This window comes from Bidens hawaiensis, unplaced genomic scaffold, assembly GCF_021521415.1.
Source record: "Bidens hawaiensis isolate Kalapana, Puna unplaced genomic scaffold, B.hawaiensis_p1.1 tig00004864_1, whole genome shotgun sequence".
Taxonomy (NCBI): Eukaryota; Viridiplantae; Streptophyta; class Magnoliopsida; order Asterales; family Asteraceae; genus Bidens; species Bidens hawaiensis.
In genome coordinates, this window is record NW_027491306.1 from 382,459 (window position 1) to 396,587 (window position 14,129).

General features: G+C 36.2%; 1 pseudogene across 1 annotated transcript; it reads left to right on the forward strand.

Annotated features, from left to right (window-relative positions):
• Positions 1–2,995: 2,995 nt before the first annotated feature.
• Positions 2,996–4,673, forward strand: LOC143628282 (uncharacterized protein At5g01610-like; annotated as a pseudogene). The gene is made up of 3 exons (XR_013152722.1): positions 2,996–3,076; positions 3,872–3,926; positions 4,212–4,673. The product of XR_013152722.1 is annotated as an uncharacterized protein At5g01610-like (transcript).
• The last annotated feature ends 9,456 nt before the right edge of the window (positions 4,674–14,129 follow it).

The following is a 14,129-nucleotide window of genomic DNA, read 5'->3' on the forward strand; positions in this document are numbered from 1 at the left end:
CTTTTGCTATTTTGTCTTAAATTTATATACGTGTTTGGAGTGGTTTAGGAGTCTCGCCGGAGCCGTCGGCCTTGCCGGAATCATGGCCGGAACTTCCATCAGGAATGCGGGGGGAACTGGTTGGTTTGTTTTAATTTCATTAATTTAAAATACTTACACATTGTACCCCTGATCTTTCAAGATTTATCAAAATAGAAAATAAAATAGAATTGCATTATTAACCCCTCAAGTTTCATGTTTCTTTTAAATCCAATTTAAACTATAATTAATATTTTACATCTTGAACTTTGAAGTATATTGAAGATGAAATAAAAGTTATTAATTTCGATAATTTCCTTATTATACCCGAAAGTTTGTAAATCATTTAATTGAGAACTTTAAACAAAAACGTTAATCCCGGAATTTCGTTTATCGAACCAAATGAATAGAAAACAAACTAACAACAATCTTAAATCATCGGGAATATAATATAAATGAGGAACATCGAACTAGAATACATTGAAACGATGAAGCGTGTCAGTTTTAACGATTACGAGTATAAATTCAAATAATAATTAGCGAATATCGCATAAATGCATTAAATGAGCTTGAGAACATTATAATATATATAAACAAAACCGAAAAATTCGAAATGGGTCGGGTTTTTATTCGGGTTTGAAAAATAACGAATGATACAATTAGCAACAAACAACGAGTGACTTTCATATTAGCATTTTATTTTTGTCACTGATTATGAAAGTGCACTCAAACATAATATGCTTTGAGATGCGAAGAGCTTTTCATGGGAAAAATGAAAGAGAATGTCACATACAAAATATGAGAAAAGATCACACGAATATCGTATCATATTGGGTAATCAGCACATAAAATTTATATATATATATATATATATATATATATATATATATATATATATATGAAAGTACTAGTCTTCGCATGTGTCTATTTTATATAGGTATTGAGCGCGCTTACCCCGATGTATTTTTTAAAAAACTAACGGTCACCGCTTAAATTTTTTTTATAGTAACCCCGCGTTTTTTTTTCTTTTTATAAAACATCGCATTTTTTATAAACAAATACTCTTCAAATACTAAAAGCTTTGTTTTTATAAAACTCAAACTTGAAGGGGACTATTTATAATAATAATAGTAATAATAATAATAAACTTGTTTAAACAAAAAGCAAATAAATAAAAAAGACTCGGGATGCCATTGGGCATAGGGTTTGGAAACCATCTAACATTCATTCAGTTCATAACTCAAAGGCACACACCTTCGTCCGCCGCCCACCAATGTCAGACACCGCCTTGGAGACAACCAGCCACCGCACACAGGACAGCGCCTTCAGCTTTGGAGACACCATACATGTCGCAACACTGAGTAATCGCACATCACAATCACTAATCATCAAGGTAATTGTTAATTTTAGTTTATTATTGAGTTGTTAAACATTGCATTGCATCTATATTGATTATTGTTCAAGGATTTAAAAAAATTAGCGTTTATAATTGTGGAATTGAGGATTTAGGAAAATTGATCAATAAGCTTATAATTGGTATTGTATGGTGAAATTTTGGCTTGACTCAATCCTATAGAATCTTTTTAATTAGGTAAATAATGGGAAAGCAAGACACTTTTCATTCTTTTTTCAAAAAAAAAAAAGGATGATGAACAAACGGATAATTCTTCTTCAAGGTACTCACTCTTCCACTCGCAATAACACGAATATTTTAGGTATTTATTGTTAAAAATTTACCTAGTTTTTGTTTTTTTATTATTATAAGAGCAATCGTTTGAATTTTGAATGAATGAAGAAAAATTAGATATTTATATTCCATATTGTTGACCCGACCCAAACCGAATCACCGACTAGAAAAATTTTGGGTCCATTACTTCGGTCAGTGTTATGACTATGGCCAAGCTTCGTCAATGTTGGGGCATTCTTATTTATTCACTCGTAGTTAATTTGTGTACAGATTAAAGTTACACCATTGTCTTTGTAACAAGCAACATCTTGTTTGGAGTGATCGGGAAAGGAGGTAGAAGGTCAATTTGATGGTAGTTGGATGTAACTTAAAGGGGTTGTATTTAAGTCCTTTTAGTGGGTTATTTTCTTATTTATCATCATTATACTTTTATTTTTCACTTTGTTCCCTCTTAAATTAAAATTTCTATTTGGATTCTTTTTGGGTAAGTCGTTTTAAGGATCCCCGCATATATGTATCTAACGACTAACACGTTAGATTTTTGGTCACTTGTTTAAGATTTGATTTTTTTGATTGATTTTTTTGATTGTTGGAATGGCCTAGACGTTCTAACTAGAAATTTGGTATATGAAAGTGTGTGTAAAACCACAAATAAGTTGTTTATGAATAAATTACAATCAGTCTAGGTGACAGGCTAAAGTTCAACCTTAAAACTTCTTAAGTAATCAAATTATTATATACTATATGTTTAATTATTTTTATAAAACTTCATTTCAACTTTACAATTTGGTGTTTACAATTGATTTTTTGAAAAATCAAGAGTAGAAAAAAAAATTGAAGGTATTTTTTAAATTTATATTAGTTTTCATTTTTTATTACATAACATAAAAGCCTTGTAAATTTAAAACTCCAATTTTCTGGGCTAGCCCAGTTGGCTATGACAATAACGAAAAGAACTAGACTTGATACGGGAGGTCACCAGTTTGAATCTGAGCCACACAGGGGGTTTTATCCTGCCGGCGTTTCGCTAAAGGGTTTCGACTCTTATGGCGGCGATGCCAAGTGGCATAAGAGGAGAGGGTTTTTTCTAGGACGCTGGGAGGACCCGGTTACTAGAGCTTATGCTCTTTGGGAGAAACTATCTGTTGTTCCAAACTAAAAGTTGACATTAAGGGAATGAAAAGACAGCTGGAAAGTGGAGTGAGCGAAAGAGAATGAGGCAAAAGACGCTTTAGCAGCTGGTGAAAGTGAGATTTATTTTGAGTGAGGGGTCAGTCAGTAAAGAATAGAATGGAGAAGGCATTGGTTAAGGTTGGAAGCATCTCCAAGAAGGCCAAAGAAGAGATCAACAACATTTCTCAAGATCTTACGGTATGTATGTATGTATGTATCTACGAATTTACTTCGAGTAGGAGCTCAATTGTGGATCTGCATTACTGATGGACTTGGAGAATTCATTCCTTTAGGTTAGGGTTTTCACTCCCAAGTTTTACTATACAATTGAAGATTTAGTATTAATATTCTGTGAAATTTTGATATCAATAGCATCGGAATTCATTGCTATTCTATTGCATAAATCATTTTCGCTTTGTTTTAATGTGGGATTTTCGTCATTATTATTATTATTATTATTATTATTTTTATTATTATTATTATTATTATGCTCCAACTTTAGGGTACAAAATCACGCTCTATTCATCTCTCCCACCATTTGTGATGTGACTGAGCTATAGAAAATAACAGAAATTTGTGAAGAAACATCTAAGGAGGTAGTAGGAATTGGTTCATGATCTTGATTATCATCCGAGGGGGTGTACTGACGAACACGCCACTATATAATGATTTGATCCATCAAGGTTAACTTTTGATTTAAGCTAATTAGAATTGGTACAATAATATGGCATTTAACATTTTTAAGACCGGCCTTTATGGGACCTGGATTGATGTGGCGACCAGAAACCGTTAGTCTTAGACAATTACCTTATATAAGTTACTTTTTTGATCATTTTTACAGGCCTAATGTGTGTGTTTGACTTTTGATCACCAATCATACACATGAGCTTTCCTGAAGTTCATGACTGCAGTGATGCACCAACAAGATCAATATAATTTTTGAATTTTTCGTTTAATCTTTTTATATTGTTGAAATTTGCTTTCATGTTGCAGACGTTCTCAAACACTGTGGAAAAGAAGGCTAAATGGGTGTTTGACAAGCTAAAAGGTAATAAATTACTTCTCCTGGTGACACGGTTTAACCACCATAATGCATAAAATCTCTTAAATCATTTAAATTCAAATTAGAACTTACTATAATAATATAGTTTTTGTAGTTACATCTTACAATTTAATTATTTTCCAAAAAAAAAAACTCTTGAGTGCAAATTCCAAATTAGCAGGATAGGGTCACACGACAGAAAAAAGTAAATGAAAATAAATAAACGGGCCAAATTTCTTTTGCGAGTTAAAAGATTATAATTGTTGTATAATAACTGATATTTCTTCGCAGGCAAGCCGTTGAAACCGTTGCCTGATTTCCTGAGAGAATACAACCTTCCACCGGGATTATTCCCACAAAACATTACCTGCTACGAGTTTTGACGAGTCAAAGCTAAAGCTCGTGGTCCACTTACCTTCACCTTGTGAGGTGGTTTTTAAGGACCAATCAGTCATAAGGTATGCGACTCGGGTCAAAGGGCTTGTGTCAAGGGGAAAGTTCACGGTGATTGAAGGAATGAAGACCAAAGTGGTGGTTTGGGTTAAAGTTTCGAGCATGGTGGTGGAGAATTATCGGTCTGATAAAGTCTGGTTCACGGCCGGCGTGAAAAAGTCACGGCCTCGAGAGGCTTACGAGACGCCTCGTGATGCTACTCGAGTTGAGGAATACTAAAGTGACAAGAGAATTATATTATTTTTCTCGTGATTTTGCATTTGTGTTGTTAATATTTGGTGTTTATGACTTATTCATTGGGAGGTCCTTGTTCCTGAATAACCTTTTATGGAAACTTATTCTTATGATTATTGATATATTCTTTTTTTCAAATTTTTAGTGTTTTTTAGCCTATTTGAGATTTTATTTTTTGTGATTAATTAAAGTATTGAGTACTTGAAATGTTACTGAATAAATAGTCCACGACAATCGGAAAACCTTCTGGCTCAACCCAGAACAAAATGCTCTTGACGAGTAGGCTAGACTCGAACCATGACCTCTCAAAAGGAAAGTCATGGGGCTACCGTTGAACCAATTGGTCCTTGATTATAACATTTATTACTAATTTTACTACTTAACAACGAATCACTACTGCTTTCTCACCGGCAAAACCGGATTGATTATCTTATGCTTCTGATGATCATCGATGCGATATTCGTTCTCGAATTTGCGCTTGACAAAGCGTACTATTCTTTTATATTTTGGTGGTGGTCGGATATGTTTACTAAGGTGGTGTTTGTTTTTTTACAAAAGATCTTCCTGGCCTTTTTTGTCTGCAGCGCGCAGACCACGCGCAGACATTGCCCACTGCAGATTGTTTGTTTTTTCGAAGACGTTTCATTAAAAAACGTCTGCACGCCCTCTTCTTGGTGCAGACTTGGACCATAGTCTTCCAACCTCTTCTAAACTCATTATTTTCATCAGATATCAATTAAGTTATTAAGTTCTTGTTAATTGAGTAGGTTTTTTTTTTTTTTTGTTCAATTATAATTTGCATAATTGTTCTAAGTATTATTAGTTTTTAGTTTAAAAAAGTTTGTAGAAAGTTTAGGATTATAAAAAGTCTATAGAAAGTTTTTAGTTGAAAAGGATTTGTAGAAAGTTTAGGTTTATGTCATCGGCTTGTGAGTTGTTTTAAGCCCGTTTCATTCATTATGTATGAACTATCTACTTTCTAAAACAATTGAAGAAACTTTTGGAGGAAAAAATATTCACGTGGAAAATTGTTAATGTAAGTTTTATAATTTGCTAGTTCAAAGGTATAGAATTTGGATTTACATATTTTTAATTGTTGCTGGATAATTTGTGTTTTTGATATAGAGCTTATATTGAAAGTTTTAACAGTCTGCGAACGTTAAAAAACAAACAGTTTTTTTCTTGCAGAGTGCAGAGGTTTGGTCCACCTCTTCTACTACAGATGTGTGTAGATGTGGTCCGCAGACTGTAGGCATTTTACCTCTGAAAAAACAAACAACACCTAATTATGTGAGACAAGAAAGACCAATAAAATTTTGATTGATTTCATGCCGAAGTAGCACGTGACGGCAAAACTAAAAAGTACGTACTAACATACAAAGAATGGCAGTGTAGGTGATCATATGTTACATAACATGGTAAAATCTAAAATTCTGACATATTAAAGTTCGTTACGAAAGGGTTATTAACAACATGTGAAGTTGCATACATTTTATATATATAGTTAACATAAACTCTTTTATAATTCTTAATTTCGGTTTGGACTTTAAGTGATTGTTCTCTAACTTTGGTGTATCAAAATTACTCATGTTGAAGTGGTTTGGGCTCTTAAGTGACTGTTCTCTAACTTTGGTGTATCAAAAATTACTCATGTTGAATAGGGTTGTTCACGAGCCGAGTCAAACCGAGCGACGAGCTGAACCGATGCTTGGATCCTTTACAACCGAACTGAACCGAACGGCTGAAATTCGAACCGAACCAAAATCGAAACGAGCCAAAATCGAATCGTTTTTCGCTCGAACATCAAGCGATTTTTGAGTATTATTTATTTAACTTTCACTCTAAAAATTTCAATAAGAAACAAGTTTGATTGCTATAAATAATATATTTTGTAAATAAATTAGTAGTTTTTAGACAAACGCGTAATAAGTTGTAAATTTTTAGGAGAAAAAAGTTTGAAGTAAGATATAATGAATATGCAAACAAACTTCTAGTATTATGAAAACTTGAATCGAACTAATGAAACTATAAAACTGACGGAATAGAAAAATTTTAAAAGAGTTTAAACAATTGTATACTAATATTTTGTGTGTGTTGTGTATATATTTATATATTTGTTCATATATAATTATATAAAAATAAATTAAAAATATTCGAGTCGAACCGAACTGAGCAGACCTTTGCTCGATGATGGGCCCGCTTACAAACCGAGCCGAACAGAGCGACTCGTTTACAACTGAGTGCAAAAACGAGCGAGTTCGAGCGGCGAGCGGTTTGCACGGCCCTAATGTTGAAGTGATTGTATTACTATAATGTTGACGATGAGGAAAATATTACATTTTAGCATCAACTTGCAACGTATCACTGTAACGTATTATAAAATCAAGTCGTCGCTAACTTGAATATTGCTAAAGTGACGGTGGAAATAAGAAACACATATATCTTATCATTTGGTCTATCAATTATTAAAGCTAGCATTGGTTTTGTCTTTTGCAACCATAACTATTGAGGGATTTTTTTTTGGCATCATGTTCATACAATCGTATTGGTGTTATTTTCTTATGTAATTTGTGATATATGAAAAAAAATAGACTTGTCAATGCTACTAACTTCAAAACACCCCAAACCCATGTAGTTTTTTGTTGGATTTAATCATCAGACATCATTCTCAAACTACAGAAATTTAATAAATTTATGTAACATAAACATATATAAATCATAGAGCATTCAACATAATGTATTGTCTTAAACAAAACATAAGTTCCACATAAAACTTCTTAAATAGATGTTGGTCTCTGGTTTGGATCGCTCACTGATGCAGTGACGCGCTCTTTGATGTGGTCTAAAATATACATAATATTATATAAATATTTCCTATACTTTCAAGTATTTTGAGTAAGGTTTTTAATGAATATATTTCTATTTGGCTCATATTTGAATTTTAAAGATTTCAAGATTGAACGAGCTATAAAGTACTTTTACTAAACTTAAACTGACGAGGGATAACTTTTGTTATTTAATTGATATTATAAGTTTGTTGTTTAATATAAACGTAACATGTTTATAGAATAGAACTATTCTAACTTCTATTATATGAAGTTAATTTAATATTGAGAGAATTCAATAATTAATGCATATTTTGTGATGTATCAGATATTTGTGAATAGAAAGCATGGGCTACGGTTTGAGAAAGAATTAATCTTTAAAGTCCTACCTGATAGCCCATGTACACATATGGGTTTAAACCCATCATTGAAGGCTAATAAAAAGAAAGATATAGGGCAGATTGAGGACGCCAATTAAGAGGCTGTAGGGAATTCACCCTTTGGTTCGACCAATGGAGGTTTTAGAAACAGAACAATAAGTTGTCACAAGGAGAGAAAGAGCAAGTCTTTGGTTCAAGTAGAGAGTGTCCGAGTTCAACACCTTCTCATCCAAACAATGTTATAATTCGGTTTGAATTTATTATTTTCGTCATGAATTTATTGTTTTAACCTATTTATTATCTTTTGGTCTTGAATATGGTTATTGGCTAAACCTTTAGACTGCCTAGGCTTATGGTGAACCTTTGATTGACGTTTGATTTTATTTGGGATTTGCTTTTCGTTATGGGTTTATGAATCAGTAAAGAGTTTAATATTATTTATTTGATGCATATATGTGCTTGGTTTTATTTGGTGAATTTTATTGTTTCACAGAGTCTTTGGTGATTGCCTGTCATATAATAGGATTCTCTTAGGTCATTTACTGTGTATTCTTGACCAGTTTATGATTGATTTATAGTAAGATCATAGAAACAATATTATTAATCAAATAAATAAAAGTGTGCTGCTAACCTAAAAAGGTGTAAGGTGATAGGTTATTTGATAGGTCTTGGTTGATTAAGATTGCTAGATTTAGTTCTTCGTAAGGAATCCGCCTAGGTTTGATTTTTCAACTTTGTCTATTAATGTTGAATAAATTTATTAATTGCCTTTGATTTCTGCGCTGTAAGGTAGGATTTCGAATAAAGGTACTCGTTCATAATTAATTAGATAACAGTAAGGAAGTTTAATATTAAAGCTGGTGTTTTTAAGAACTTAGTAGAAATCCATAGGTGTCTTTTTGAGAAGGTTCAGGGGTATGTTCGGGTTTTATTTTAAGTGAGTATTTTATGATCCCAGTTCCATAACAAGCATTTTCCGATTAAGTGATAACTAAAACTTTGAGGATTCTAGCCTAGGTGGTTTTCCATCATTATCTGAATTAAGTCCAAGTTCGAAGTTTAGTCGTCTTAAGTTTTATTAATTAGCTATTAAAATTATTTTATTAGTACCCCCCCCCAATAATAATAAATAAATAATCGTGTATGTAGTTGAGTCTAATTTAGCTAGTTTACGTAATTAAAAGAGTCTCGTGGGTTCGATATCCGGACTCACTAAGTTGTACTAGAGTCGACCGGTTCACTTGCTGGTTAGTAGTTTTAGTTAAGTTAAGAGTCTAGAATTATTACTTAGTGTCTATATTAGCGTTCATTTAGTTAATAAATTAATAACTACTTTTAGCACATCATTCCTCCCTGGCTTAAACACATATGCAATCAACCTGATGTGCATACCAAAAGAAAGCGTCACACCCCCCCCGCACATGGTATTAAATGTTAAAACTCATATTAAAATAAACCAACATATTGTTCAAACCAAACATAATCCAAATAGAAAATATGACATAGCAATTTATTCATTAAACCTCTAAGTCTGACTCATGCCTTATATGAAACTTCAAGAAACATCATAACTTAATTTTCATCACCTGAAAAACATGCGAGAGTGTCAACTAAAATAGTTTGTGAGAATATAGGTTTTAAAAATAAATTTTATGTTGAAACATTCCATATGTGTTAAGTCACTTGTATACTTTTGTGATTACAACCAAACCTTTGACACGTTAAGCAAGTCGTCTAATCCACGATTAGACTATTATGTTTAATGTTTAATGTTTAATGATCATCGGATTCTAAACACACAAGCCTCTACCCAAGGCCTGAGTGGGCGGGTCAGGCCAATAGATCTATCATCATACTACCACGGGCTTAACAAGTTAATGGTTATCAATGCAAATATGTATACACACTTGTAATGATCACACATAATGAATATTATGAAATAAAGCTCGAATCAAATACCATTTATAAAACACAGAATAAATAAGTTGCATGATTTCACCTTAAAGTATAAAGCGTTAAAAAGCATGTAAAAAGGTTTATTGAGCAAGAACATGAGCCATTTGAGCAAGAACACGAGCAAGAGTTTATTGAACCGGTCAAGCGATGCCCTAGATTTAGTTTTGATTTTTAAATTAGTTAGACTGTCGCATACTATAATGCTTTAAACCAAGAGCATGACCTCCAGCAAGTTGATTCCCAGGTAAGAGTCATGGGTCCAATGGGATTATTGTAGGTTCCCAGCCGGATCTACACGAGATATCGCGTTCTACGTAGGTGCGGAATCCCTACGTAAGACGTTACGAGTATAGAAAACAATACGAGCTAACACACGATACGATAACCAAACACACGTTGTATTCCAACCGTAAACACGTGATACAATGACCACTGAATACAAAACTCTCTGACTCGAATACACGAATAAACTCTGATTCTATATTATAAGCCGTATACAAGATAGCTTATATAGACACGACAACTTCGCCTGGCATGTTCAGGCGAAGTTGTCCCTAACTTCGCTTGTCTAACAAGTTCGCCCATATAAGCGAACTTGTTAGTAACTTCGCTTACATACAAAACTCAAATCTAACTAACACGATTACAGACACTCGACACTGAACTACTGACATCATGCACCAACAGACTCCCCCTTGGCAGTAGCTTCATCTCTTTAGCTTCAAACACGTGTCTTGTAATCTTCAATCTTCTATCTTCAAGCATGTACTCCTTCTCGAACACAAACCGAGACAACTCTTTGATATTTCCTCGCTTCGTCCTTCCAAGCAGGAATATAAAATATCTTCTTGTCATTCAACACCTGCAAATCAGCTTGCGATAAGTTTACCAAGTGCATCGGATCGTACACTCTAAGCAGCTCTTGTTCATCTTCGTCTTCCATCACTGCCTCAGCTGTCTCACAATCTACAAACCACCACTTCAGGTCTTTAAGCACATCCTTGGGCATTAGCTTCATCGGTACTTCTTTCAAACACCGGATCGGTTTATACTTCATGATCATCCAAGGCTTTCCATCAGCTCTCAAACCTCTATCCTTGTCTTCAACAAGTTTTCCCTTTTGTGGCTTCAACAGCTCAAATTTCTTCTCTTTTATACTCTCTTTCCACACAATTTTCCCAATGACTCTAGCCATATTATCGTCACTTCTGTTTATCAATCCCAATCTGGCTAAGTCTTTCACTTCACATTCTGGCAGTGTATTCAACGATCTTAACATCCTTCTAAAGTACTGAACACCGTCATACCTTTTAATCACGAAGAGCCTCAACTGCTCATCATATATCCAGCAAATAATCCCTTTATTCGCTTCAGCATAGCCTTTAATGTTGTAACTCTTCTTAAACATTGTAGGGACCGCCGGTTTCTTTGTTTTGACGAACCACTGAGCATAGCCTTCCTTCCATCTAGGCTGCTCTTCCCATTCAGACTCATCACTTGCCATCTCTTTACTCATATCTTCTTTCTCAACATCTGGAATGTCATGCTCAATATTTTCCTCAACTATCTCTCCCTCTTCTATCTCTGTATCAATCACAATCTCTTCACCAATCTTCTCTATCACATTACTCGGTAGTACATCATCATCACCAACCAAAACATCATCCATCTCCTCTACATCCACCACCACCACATCATCACCACCAGCTGCAGTTGTCGACTCCCCCTGAGTTGTGGAAGTTCCAAGAGCTTGATCAGTTCTTGGCAACTCACCACCTGCATCTTTCGATGCATTGGGATCATCGTCTCTATCATTTCGTCTCTTGGTCCTCAACTCGTCGACTTTACAGCTCGTCTCCCCCTGAGATGCCAAGAACTCCTTGAAAGCATCTATGATTTTTCCATGTTGTACCAGCAGGGACGACTGCATCTGATTCTCTGTAACCAGGCGCTGAATAGCCTGGGTCTGGATAAGATTAATCCTTGACTGCTCTGCCACGACCTGTTCCAGTGCTGCTATTCGTTCAGAGTCTGATAGGGTTGCATCGAAATCGAACCTCATATGTGATATATCTTGAGTGTACTGAGGAGGGATTTCCGATGTCACCGGGACCTCAGAAGTAGAAATAGACGTAACCGCAGGTGGTATCGTCACCGATAGCCCTGCAGTGGCCACAACAGTCGACTCTATAAATTGTGCCACGACCTCCGATGGAGTAACGGTCGGAGGCGGCAATGAAACGATCTCAGGAGTCGAAAGTTGGAAAGTAGTTGGTGGGAGGCCAAATGTAGACGAGGTAGCCACCACGGGAACACTCGTAGCGCTTGGCCTTGTAACCTGTAGTGATGAGGGAACCATTGTCATACCAGATAGTGCTGGTGGAGTGAAACATACCACCCCAGAGCTCTCACCGGCTCCTGATCCTGCACCTATCCGTTCCCTTCTTGACCTCCGGATCAACTGTTGTACCTCTTCCTCATAATCAGACTCGCTATCATCAACAGTTCTCTTTCTCTTCCCATGTAGTCTTTCTCGAGTTACCATAATCCTTCTTGCCTCTGCCACTTCATCATCAGAATCTGAGCCAGCCACCGTTGTAGCTGCCCTAGTAACATTCACAGTCGAAGTACGCTCAACCGGAACCTGAACGTTCTCCTCTGGATCCACCCGATCCATATCAAAGAAGCCTTGACCACCAAATTCTGCATCAAGGTCCACGTTCTCCTCCGGTGACACAACAGGAGCAGCAGGTATAGCTTGAGGTGCTCCTGCCTGTTGTGGTGCCGGGTCCCTAAACTCGTCCCCTTGAGCAGGCACATACCCCGGGTTGATCAAGTACCCAAAGAGTGGAGTATGTCGAGGACGGAGCTCAGGTTTGCTCCTCGCACTGGAGGATCTACATTGGGCGAAGATCCGTTTGTTCACACTCTCAACGTATCGGATCGGACGGCGCTGAGGAAGCGTTGGAGCAACATGATTCAAGATCATTTGTAGGAATCTTGGATACATGATGAATCGCTCACGCGCCATCGCTCTTCTTGGACGATCAATCTCATAAAAGACCATCTGACTAAAGCTGAATCGCTTGTTGTATGTCAGAGCAGTCATCGCTGACTGCATGGTCGCGCCCATGCCATCAGTGCCCGCCTTTCTCCCTGACATGCAAACGATCATAACATGCATGAGAAAGCGCCACTGGTCAAGTAAAAATCCTTTCCTCCTCTGTGTATCCCCCAAGGGACCAGAGTATCCCATCCTCAAAAACGCTCCATCACGGAAAGGAGCTACAAACTCTGTTGGGTCATCCCTTGTCTCATTCCCAAATCGTAAAGCCGCCCAGATTTGTTCAGAAGAGAACTGAACAATCTGATTGTTGACTGTTGCGTGCATCACCGGGGGCTCGACTCTACAGTCGTATTCCACTGTCTGCCAGAAATCCTCAATATTGGGCAAGGATATTGACAGAGTTGTTGTAATCGCGTGGAATATCCTTGAGCGTAAAAGAAAAGTGATGATTTCGCGGAAATCATCAACTCCGCTCGCCTCCGGGTCTAATGTTATGTACATGTTGTGACCCGGGAAGAACTGTCTCTGGTGATCACCTCCGTCATCACCGCCTGCACCACCTGCTCCAGCAACAGCAGCCATATCTGCAACAAACAGGTTAAGTTAGATAGACTTCAAAGCGAATCACAAGTTCGCCTGTTACCATGAGCGAAGTTGTGATCAATTCTGTATAGGCGAAGTTAAAGGTGAGGCGAAGTTGGGAAACAACTTCGCTTCAACTTGAACTTCGTCTGATAATAGTTAAGTAAAATGGTCCAGGCGAAGTTACGGATAACTTCGCCTAATCACAACATCGCCTCATAAACTGTTTCAAAATCAATAATCAGGCGAAGTTACGGATAACTTCGCCTAAACTGTAACTTTGCCGAATTCGAATCGGCAACAGTTAGGATTTACGAACGACGTGTAGATGATGATTTCGGAGATCGAGGACTCCGAAATACATGAATTTATGAAGTTTTAGACGTTCAAGTAGTTTACTATCACGTAAAAACAAGTTTGAAATCGGGTGTTTAAAGTTTCGAAAGACGAGGTCGAGAATCGAGTCGAAACGACCGATGATTAACCTCAAAGGACATTGATAATATGATAAACAAACCCTACACACCTTGAATTTGATTAGAATCGAAGTAACAAAAACAGATGATTGATATCGATAAGTTCGCTGATGTTTCAGAGAGTATAAGTTCGCTGAATGTGGAATAATGAAGCTGTTTGACCTATAAACTTCTTTATATAGGGTCACAGTTAGTACAGGCGAAGTTATCGATAACTTCGCCTATTCCAGGCGAAG